The sequence below is a fragment of the Sturnira hondurensis genome, unplaced genomic scaffold (assembly GCF_014824575.4).
Source record: "Sturnira hondurensis isolate 20B ecotype Veracruz unplaced genomic scaffold, ASM1482457v3 Scaffold0014854, whole genome shotgun sequence".
In the NCBI taxonomy this organism is placed as follows: domain Eukaryota; kingdom Metazoa; phylum Chordata; class Mammalia; order Chiroptera; family Phyllostomidae; genus Sturnira; species Sturnira hondurensis.
Window position 1 is genome coordinate 9,457,814 of NW_028087485.1, and position 10,517 is coordinate 9,468,330.

Here is a 10,517-nt window from a genome sequence, read left to right on the forward strand (position 1 = left end):
TTGCATTACCTGAGTCATGAGCGAACTAAGAATGAGAAGGACTTTATATCCCACAGCCACGTAGTAACTGATAAGATGAGGGAAGTCCCTGGAACACCCTCTGGGGCCATCCACAGCCGGGTCACTTCGCATGTACGGAAGAGCCCCCAGAGGGCTCCTCCGAAGAGGAGGAAGACTGAGCAAGCATTCCGCCCTCCGTGCGCACATGTTTCGAGGGGTGCGAACACTGACTGAGTTTATGTAAGCAAGACAAATGCTACCGTCTGGCCAAGGGTTTGTTTGAAGATCCATGATTATCCCCATCTGGGAAGCTCCCAGTGCCTCTGGTCCCTCTAAAACACTTCTTTCTAATTACTTTCCCTTCTGATGGGGAGCCAGGGCACTGGCTGAGAGAAAGCCAAGTGGGAAGGAGTCTACGCGGTGGTGAAGCACCCAGGTCTTGGTGCCAAAGATTGAAACCAAGCAAACTGGTAATTTTCCGTTGGAAAAAACAACCAGACTTTCTTATTAGTGTGGTTTCTTCTCTGCAAGTGGCCTCTACAGCAACTATCCCCAAAGAAGCATCTCATTTCTGTATTAAATTTATGTGAAGCCCACGAGCACACTCACAGGCCACGATGAGGCTTGCTGGAGCAGCCCGCGGTGGGCGCTGGGAGGAGAAAAGGGCCCGTCTGAAGGGGACGGTGCCTGTGGAGGAAGAGCCTGGCGGCAGTTTTTATTCGCATGAGGGTCAACTGGCAGAGACTCGAAAGTGAGCCCAGTCTCCTGCACAGGAGAGTTTTTATGTAATCCAGAATTTATTTTTCAAAGGTAGCCTGTTTTCTTTTTGGGGACTTTTAATAGATAAACCCACACAGGGTAAGTGACAGCCCAGCCCAGGGTTCTATATGCACAAGAATACCAAGTCAAATTCCACATCCCTGAAGAGACTTGAGTCCCTCCCTGTACGTCAAATGAAAATGATGGGTTTTCATTTTGGAACATGCAGAGAGGAATTTTGAAGGCCACATCATAGCCCCAGTCATTTTTACATGGGGGCAGTAAAGCGATGTCTCATTACGTCAGACTGATTTGGTAGAAAGTTTATGTAAATTAGCCAAAAATCTGGGTTTGAAACAGTGCCGTTTTATCACTTTAGGTGTCCCGTGTTCCGTCTGAGTCACCACGAGGAAACATGTCTCTGTTCTTAGGGAACCTGCTGTGATGAATGAGAAATATTTGAGTTGTGTATCATTATTACTCAATGTCATTTAGTTATTATGTATCACTTAATATCAGTAGGTGATTTATAAGTACTTGAACATTAAGAAATTGGAAAACATGTCCATGCAAAAACTTGTGCGTGCCTGTTCACAACAGTGTTATTTCTAATCCCCAAAAAGGGGGAGTGACCCAAAGGGCCGTCAGCTGGTGAATGTATTAAAACAAATGTGGTGTATCCATACGATGGGACATTATTCAGCCACAAAAAGGGATGCAATGCTAATGCACTTTGAAACCAGTACGCTAAGTGAGAGAAGCCAGATGCAAGGAACAACGTATTGCATGGTTCCATTTATATAAAATGTCTAAAATCTACAGAGACCAAAAAAAATTGATCGGTGGTGGCCATGGCATAGGGAAAGAAGGGAAGTGGCTGGTATATGGGGTCTTTTTGGGGTAAGGGAAATGTTGCAGGATTAGATTGTGGTGGTGTTTGAAAAACTCCGTGAGTATAATCAAACCCACTGAACGCCCTTCATGTTTTTAACTTGACCCTTATTGAGAAACACGTCAGTGGTTTCCAGTTTGTTGCTATTGCAACCAATTCTGTAGGATTTGTACATTTTTGTGCGCTTTTCTTTTCTTGGTGCATGTCTGTGAATATCTTTCTGTGATATATTTCTAGCAGTGCAACTGAAGGAGAAAGCGTGAGCATTTAAAAATTTGATTAGACATTGACAGATTACCCCCCTGCAAAGACTGGTCCATTTCACACTCCTATCAGTGATTTATAAGTCTACCCTTTGTCCTCAAGCTCACCCGCACCTCATCTCATTGAGAGTTCTGATCACTGTCCCTCTGATGGGTAAGAACAATTTCTGGGTTTTCTTTGCATTTATATTTCTTTAGGTAGGAGTGATGTTGAGTCCATCAGTTCATTATGGGCAACCTTTATACAGACACAGTTCCCATCTGGACATCAGCCATTGCTGGCAGCAGAGGCCGAGGGCGGCCAGGGCCTTATGTTCTAGCAGGTGTATCAGCTACAGAACCAGCCCAGAGGCAGGCTGCTGCGGTCTTAGGTAGTACACAGCTGGGTAAACATCTTGAAGAACTTGAACCTCAGGGTTCCCACTCTGCAACTTCAGGTGGTTACATGTGTGCAAATATTCTAACAATACATGAAAATAAAAGCAATCCCACAGACCTGTCATACACCAGATGTCACTCAGCTCTGGTTCAGTGACTGTCCCCAGTCAGAGTAATGTGAAAGACTAAGGTGACTTCTAAGAAAGTGCTGAGTGGAGAAGATAGTTTTGGTAACAACTGCTCTTATCGCTGTTTCCACTTTAATCAACATAGCCTAATTATACTAAGGCTGTGCTTGCATTCTCATTATTGACTGGGTTTGGTACTGTTAGGGCACTGGGCAACTCCCCTTTCGATAATGTGCTTGGCTAGAAATTGCTTCCTCTAGGAAAAGGGTTATTTATTTATTTTTTCCAAGATAATCAGTGAATGGAGGGAAGAAAGCAGGAGTGAAGACAAAATATCTTTCCCCGTTTAGCCACTTTGGAGCTAGCGTGTGCCCCAGCAAAGCCACAGTGACATCTGTCTCGTAAGCTGCGATGTGTGAAACGATTAAATTGTGGAAAGTCCTGAATTGTGTGATGTACTGAATTCTGAATGATTATTAATTATAAATTGAGTGACAGGATAATACACTGAACTATTAGCATGAGGTTTGTTTTTCCTGTATTTTACTTCTTTTCAAGCAGAAAGTCAGCCTTGCCTCAGGCTGACTGAGGCTGACCAAACACGTTTGGTTTGTGGGCCCAACGCTGAAGTTGTCAGTGAAGACAAGCTGGCCTCTATCTCCGGGAAGCCTGGAGCCTGGGAGGGAGCGGGGACAGTGGACCCCAGGCTCTGCAGAGGGGAATGTGCTCCCTGCAGTGCCTGCGGCAGGTGGGCAGGGCTTCTGCAGAGGCTTCCCAGCCTCAGTCCGGATTCCCAAGCGTGGAACGGAAGCTTCCTCGAGTCTCCTCTGAAGAGGTGAATGTGCTAGGATGTCAGCAAGACTTGGTCTCAGGAGAAGAGCGGCCTCGTCCTGTTTCCCAGGCACCACGTAACCTCCTAGCCTGGCCATCTTCTGCTGGTGTGTCACCGGACTTTATAAAACCTGCACTACCCAACTAGCAGGCAGTTGCACCAACTCGTTCTCCAGATTGTCAAGTAAGAAAGTGACAGCGGCCAACACAACATAATTGCTGGTATGAGTACATTGAAATAATGCCTATTTGTCAGATTAGCAAAAAGTATATTTTTTGATGTGTCAAAGAATTTTAGTAATTAGTTTATGTGTGCCATGAGATGAAAAAGGCTTAAAGTCACTGTCCTGGACTCTCACACATTCCCAGAGAAGGGGGGAGCTGCCCGGCCCCACTATCAGCAATATTTTCCCCCCAGCCCAGAAGGCAGAGTCTCTAAGCCCGAGGTAACTTTGAGGGGAAAAAACAAAAATGAATCTGACACGTCTCTCCCACCTGAGTTTTGGGAGTAAGAATCATACCACACTGCACTCAAACTAAATTCAGCATGGATCTTAGAACAAGGTCACATTGCGTTCCAGAATATTCTCTCCAGTGGGAGAGCAGAGGATGACATGACAGCATAGTTCCAGGGACACTGCCCGTGAAACCTATGAAAGCTGCCCGCATCACATCCAATGGATTCCAAGAATCCATTGGAAATCACCTCAAAGTGGGAGGGGGAGGCTCTGCAGAAGTTTGCTGTGTTTCTTCAGTGGGGTCCACCTTCTTGGGAACTGAAAATATCACCCCGATTCACAAGCATCGTGCGTGCTGATGGGCCAGAGGCAACCTGTGAACACAGGGAGCCAAAAGAATCAAACTGGGGAGAGGGCCCCGCACCACCTGAGCAATGAGCCTTCTTCCAACAGGAAGAAGCTTGCAAAGGCCTTACTCAGCCAACAGCCAGCCCAGCCCAGCCCAGTGCCTGGGGAAGAGCCAGCAGGCTGCTTGTCCTGTGGTTTCCATCCCGTCCAGGCTTGCCTTGACCAGGCAGAGGGCAAGAAATGGAAACCCTGCTCCTGGGAATGACAGCTGGCTTGGGAATGCTGGTGTCAGCACTCTGTCCAGGGCTGGGCCGTTGGCACAAGCAGACACCGTGTCACAGCGAGCCCCAGAACAGGGAGCGATCTGCTATTTCTGTCCATTGGCTGTAGATCCAGATAACTGGGAAAGATGGGAGGTGGGCAGGTTCTGAGCCTATAGACAGCAGAGTTCTGGTTATGTTTCCGAAGGGCTGGAGACTTAACCGAGCCCACCTGTCCCCAGGTGTTTCAAGCAGGAAGTTTGAAGGTCGGAGGTTGCTCATGTCACAGTTCACCTGGAAGTCTGTGTCTAGCAGGAGACACAATGTGGTGCTTAATAACTGTGTCAGTGGAAGAAAGAGCAGTGTACTTACTGAGTGCCAACTGTGTGCAAAACATTATGCCAGGTGCAGGGGTGGGTGCTAAGGCAAAGCACCACCCCGTCTTCAGGGAACTTTAAGTCATACCTACATGATATATAGCCCATGGGTGCCAGTGTGTCATGTTTGACCCTCAGACTTTTCAAAATATATACCAACACACAAAAAAATGGCTACCGCCCTGACCAGTGTGGCTCTGCTGGGCTTTGTTCCACAAAGCAAAGGTCGCCGGTTCGGTCAGGGGCATGCCTAGGTTGCGGGTTCAGTCCCCAGTTGAGGTGAATGCAAGAGGCAACCAATCGATGTTTCTTTTTCACATTGATGATTCCCTCTCTTTCTCCCTCCCTCTCCCTCTCTAAAAATTAATTAATTAATTAATAATTCTGTCCAACAAAGAGGTGCTGGTGTGCGTGTGAGTGTCCGCCTGTGTCTGGAAGGCTGTAGAAGGAACCGGCAACCAGTTGGCCTCTTCAGGTCAGGAATCGGGGCCAGGAATGGGTGGGAGATTTATTACAATGTTTTATAATTGTTTTAATGTGTAAAATGTAATAACTCTAAAAATAAACAAACAGAAAGCGTTGTGGGAATTCACATAAAACTCCCAGATTTTGGGCTTTCCTTGACAGCTTGGAATCCTGGCTGTACTGGGGACATGTAGTCGGGACACAAATTGTGGTGGGGGAGGCACAGCGTTAGAGAAAGTCAAGCTGAGAGCTGGCATCAGTTGTACCTTTTGGAAAGGCCCTCTCGGCCCTGCATGAGGGCAAGTTCAGGGGCAGGTCTCTTCTGCAGGCAGCTGGGGAAAGGCAGTGCGGGCCTACCCTGCGAGGACGGCAGGGAGCCTGATGTCAGGCATTCATGAAACAGAATGGAGAGGTGGGTTACCGAGGTAGAGGGGAAGGGCTGGGGTAATGCTCAGGTTCAGCCAGCAGATCCAGGTCAGTGCCACAGGCGATCCAGACTAATGGAAGCGGGGCTCTGACTTGGGAGATGTGTGGGCCTTCTGAACCACAGACAGCAGAAATGCTGAAAGAGCGCATCTCCCAAAGGGCAAGGGGGGAGGGGACAGTTAGCTCCTCTCCCCAACTCCAGGTACCAATAGTGATTTACCTGAGAAAGTGGCCTCACTGGGGGAATTGGAATTTTGAACAGAGAAACTTAATGCTTGTGGCTTAAAAGGCAAAGAAACACCAACTGAAAAGTAGCTGAAGTCATAGTCTTTTAGAGACTGGATTTTCTGGGACCTGTGTGTGTATCCCTTACAGCTTTATCAGTCACCATAAAAGCCCTTTTTGGGTTACGGAGCTTCCAGCAGGGTGCCGTTCCTGAGGGGATTACTGTGGGCCACAGCCCCAAACGGCACCTGGCCCGTGGACAAGCCAGGCTGCCCTGCCGCCTCCACCGTCCAGAGGGAGGGGCCGTGCCCTGCCCCTGGGGTCTACGCAGAGGACAGAGACGGGGTCCTTCCTTGAAGGCAGAAAGTTGAGCTTCAACTGCCTCTGCCCCATGGAACAGTGGCCATGATAGCATTGGACCCCTTTTGCTACAGGAATTGGAGTTGAAAATACTCCCATGTATTTCTGAAGCTATCAGTTTAGTGATGCTGTGGCCTGGGACTTAAACCATGATGTAAGAGAGGTCTTGAAAGTAAAATCACACTGATATGAAGTGCTTAGTAATAGCTCATGATTATTGAACAGTTATGTATCAGTCACTCAGCAGACTTAGATCTTCATGTAAATCCAAATAGGTGGCACTATTACTATTCCCACTTTAGGGGTGGAGAAGAGAGAGGCCGAGACTAACTTGCCCAAGGGCATGCAGTCAGTACCTGGAAGAGCCAAATTTGTTCCCACGAGGTGGGTCAGTCTATACCCTAGACTGACCACTAGGGTATATTGCTCTCAGAATCAGAGAAGCCCATTTCCTGATAACTCTACACTGCGAAGCCATTAAGAGTGTCTTCAAATTTGGATTGATGTATACACATTACTTTTATAGCTGAGGCTGCACTGAGACAGCCCTGCGTGGTGGGTGATAAAGGTCGTATGGGACCCTGGGCTGAGTGGGAGGGGGGACATCACACCCCCTGGTAAAGAGGGAGCAGGGGTTTACTCAGAAACGCAGAAGAGCTGGGTTGGGACAGTGAACAGCTCTACCTACCGGCAATACGGTCCCAGAGGGAGACCGAGAGAGTGGGTTAGTCACCTCCGAGGGGTTTGCTGTGGCCCTTGCGTGTGTGTGTTTAAATATTAAAGATGTCTATAAAATATTTCAAACATGAAAAATAATGCAGCAGGAAACCTAGACTCCACTGAGAGGAGACAGCGGTTACTGTTTTCCCATGTTTGCCTTAGGTTTGTGTCTGTACAGAAACAATGTTAGGGATCCAGGTAAAGCCGACCCCATTCCTGCCCCGCCTCCGCGCCTGCAGCTAACATGTACCTTGAAGGAATGTGTATCATCATTCCCATGCAGATTTTTTTGTGGTGATGTAACCCACAAATGGTAAATTGTACAAGTCTTAATCACACAGCTTGGTACATTTTTATGCAGGTTACTCCCCAAACAAGCTGTAGGTCAGGAACACATTCAGGGCCTCAGGGGCTCAAAGACCAACTGGTGGAGTTGCCAACATTTCAAAGTTGAAAAATCTAGCCCTGGCTGCCATGGCTCAGTGGATTGAGAACCAGCCTGTGAACCAAAGGATCACGTTTGATTCCCAGTCAGCACACATGCCTGGGCTGCGGGTCAGGTCCCCAGTGAGGGGCACGTGAGAGGCAACCACACAGTGATGTTTCTCTCCCTCTCTTCCTTCCTCCCTTCCCCTCTGTCTAAAAATAAATAAATAAAATCTTTTTTTAAGTTGAAAAATCTAGAGATTTAATCTAAAAACCAAAATGTCTAGTTTCTCTTGAAATTTTGGAAAAATCTGGCCACATAAACACAAACTCCGGCTCAGAGACAGAGTGGCAACACCTGTTTTGGACGAGACACGAGCTCCCCACTTCTGTCATCCCGACGTCCTCTCCAGCCTGCTTCATTCATTCACACGACCTAACCTAACCTGCAGCTCATCCCTGAAAGGGGCCACCGTATGTACCTAACTTCTAAAGTGCTGCAAATACAAAAAGGTTGAGAACACCTGCCTTAGCCATCTTAAGGAAAGCAGAGTTTGAGAAAAAGTGTCCTCCTCCCCCACCTGCTAGGGGATTTGGAAGCCACTGGTAATGCCATAAAACAGGGAGCCTGATTCTCCGTCTTTGCTGCTCGGAGCACAGTCCTGGGACCAGTCACATCATCCGGGAGGGAGCTCGTTAGAGACGCGGATTCTCAGTTCCCCTCCCAGCCCTGCTGTGTTATCTGCCCAGGTGGCCATCATAAGCACCACAGACTGCGGGGGACAGTGGCATAAACAATGGACATTTATTTTCTCGTGGTTCTGGAGGCTCGAAGTCCGAGATCAAGGTATCAGTGGGGTAGGTATCTTCTGAAGCCTCTGTCCTTGGCTTGTAGATAGCCATCTTCCCCCTGTGTCCTCACATGGTCTTTCCTCTATGTCTCCCTGCATCCTCTTCGCATAAGGCAACCAATCATAGTGGGTTAGGATCCACCTCCATGACCTCATTTAACCGTGATTCCCTCCTTACAGACCCCATCTCAATACAGTCACGTTCCCAAAGTGCTAGGGGTTAGACTTCGACGTGTGAATTTTGAGGGGACACAGTTCAGCTCGTAATACCTACTAAGTCAGGATTTACATTTTGACAAGTTCCACAAGGGCCTGGTGTGCACATTGAAGTTGGAAAGTTACTGCCCATTGCCTACCGTCAGTGGGTAAAACACCAGTGCGTCTGTCTGGGAAAGGAGAAGGCTGGAGTGATCTATTAGATGAACTTTCTCTCCATTTCAGAAGTCTGGTAGGGTGGGAATACTCTACACAGGGTCGATTTCCTCTTGGGGCGGGGGTCCTGCCTCTCATTGAGGAACAGGAACCCTCCACACTTCGGGGAGTGTGAGCAGGTGAGGGGAACATGTGAGGCCTGATGAACCAAAGCTGATGTCAGTGTGACCCACAGGAGGTGAAAAGTACAAAACAGGCTGGAACACTGGAGAGAATGTGGCTCTTCTTAGCAAAGAAGTCATTGTTATCTGGTCACTGCCTGCAGGCTTCCTTTATCAAGGTGCAAGGTATGTCTCTGGTATACCCTGGGGTGAGTCCGGGAAGATACCACATTGTGTTCCTCCCCACTGAACACAAGCTCATTTACCACCTCGGTCATAGGCCTGATGCTATGGTGACAGTTGCCATGGAGATATTCCTATGCATGGTTGAAGCTAATCCCAACCATACTGTCAGTCATTCCCTTTAAACTAGAGGTTTGCAAGCTGTGTTCATAAAACTATAAGGTGCTTCTAGGGCTTTACAAACATTTTATTCAAACCCCCCAAATATTTTAAATTTATTTTTAAATTACCAAGAACATGCTTGGGGAAAAAAATAAAACAGAATGTAGTGAGAATATATACTAAAAATTGAGTGTCCAAATTCTTAGCTGGCAGAGTAGTCTATTTAAGGCTACAATGAGTAGTTAAAAATTCTGAATACCTCCCCCTGCCCAAATACCCTGTTTGATGGCACTGGAGAGCAGACAGGAGAGGATGGGAACAATTCTGGGCGAGATCCACATTTGTACAGCTTTCCCCCTAAGGCAGTCATTCTCAAACTTTAGGGTACGTTAAAATCTCTCAAGAGCTGTTAAAATGTAGATTGTCGGGCTCCGTTCCCCAGAGCTTCTGATTCGCTAGGTCTGGATTAGGACCCCAAATTTTGCATTTCTAACCAATTTCCCTGGGATGCTCATGCTGCTGGTCCAGGGACCACACTTGTGAGAGCCATGGTCAGCTTGCACAGGGTAGGGGTCCCTGAGGGATGAAAGCCTGATGATTCTGAAAAGGAGTTTGCAACAAGAATGGCTGGAAATTGAGAAATTGTGGAAAGGAGAGGGTCACACAGAGGGGAGCCCCCAAATTTGTGTATAAATTCTTCTCAAATCCTTGGCTGACCCCAGAACAGTACATGTTCAGGTGAGACTTCAAGGAGCAGAAATTTCAGCAATTGCCCAACACAGGGGAGACAGAATTTGGAGTTGAAACCCTTACCGAGTTTTAGGGGTTTAGATCAAGCTGTCAATAAAAACCACGGAAGGGCCAGAGCCTAAGCGTAAAGACTCCATGACAGACCAAGGCGTTCACCCTAGCTAGCATGAAGGTTAAAGCTGAAATCGACCCATCCTAACAAAACCTAAATGCAAGCTTAAATGATATGATCCACCAGTAATTTCCCTATGTTTGCGAGAAAACAGTTGTCACAGGGAGATCACAGAGGCTGGTCTCTAGAACCTATTGGCGATGTTCACTATGCAAACATCACGAGATATGTGAAGACAAAGAAAAATGTGAGCTGTAATCAAGACGTAAATTGGACAACAGAAATAGATGCACAAGGAACCCAGATGTCAGAATTTGCTGACAAGGACTTTAAATAACTTTGATAGAGATGGTAAAGATTGTAGAGTAAATGAGGCACATGCTGGATGAAGAGAAGTTCAGGCGAGATCTGGAAACTAAAAAAAGATTCCAATGGAAATTGTAGAACTGAAAAACACAGTATCTGAAAAACGATCCCTCCGCTCCACACTTTCACTCCCCACCCAACTTTCTGCCCCAGAGTTAAGCACCTGTAGTGAGATTCTTTGGTTGTACCCGACGAGGTCTGACTCTAGCTAGTGTATGGCAAGGTTGAGGGGTACAGGAAAACC

The 10,517-nt window shown here is 47.3% G+C and overlaps 1 long non-coding RNA gene across 1 annotated transcript; it reads left to right on the top strand.

Annotated features, from left to right (window-relative positions):
- The first annotated feature begins 1,559 nt into the window (after positions 1-1,559).
- LOC118999446 (uncharacterized) lies at positions 1,560-10,292 on the top strand. The gene is made up of 3 exons (XR_005069105.1): positions 1,560-3,255; positions 10,171-10,172; positions 10,282-10,292. It is a non-coding gene; the product is annotated as an uncharacterized LOC118999446 (long non-coding RNA).
- The last annotated feature ends 225 nt before the right edge of the window (positions 10,293-10,517 follow it).